Source organism: Pteropus medius, unplaced genomic scaffold (assembly GCF_902729225.1).
Source record: "Pteropus medius unplaced genomic scaffold, Ma_sr-lr_union100, whole genome shotgun sequence".
In the NCBI taxonomy this organism is placed as follows: Eukaryota; Metazoa; Chordata; class Mammalia; order Chiroptera; family Pteropodidae; genus Pteropus; species Pteropus medius.
Window position 1 is genome coordinate 4540295 of NW_024344437.1, and position 521 is coordinate 4540815.

A 521-nucleotide genomic window follows, 5' to 3' on the forward strand; every position below is an offset into this window, starting at 1 on the left:
AACATTCACATGTTGTCAGCTGAAATAATGTTGAATTAAATTAGGTGATTATAACGATAAGTACCATTGACACAAACAGCTTTGTGAAACTGACACAGCTGATTCTTGGTACACAGAATGCTTAGGCATACCAGCAGTGGGCCCAGGCCTGAGCATTTGCTGTATCATGAGCATCAGTCAACACAATCCCCAGATGACAGGAAGAGTGATAATTAACCCCATTAATAAAGCGAAGGTTAGTTAAAATTTATATTGTACTATTGTTTTTATATTTCTGACTTTTAATCACTTTGAAGAAAATGACAATGGCGAACTATGTAAAATAGTCAAATAATATATTTAGTTTCTTCTAAAACAGATGTATTTAGAAAAGTGTATATGAATATCGATAAAATCAAATTGAATAGAAGGCCACAGGATAACATGAAGTGTTTGTTATTTGATTCATGAAAGACAGAATATGACAAAAGAATGGCCAGAAATTGGCATAGGAAAGGCAAATTATGAGTGTCGAGGTATCA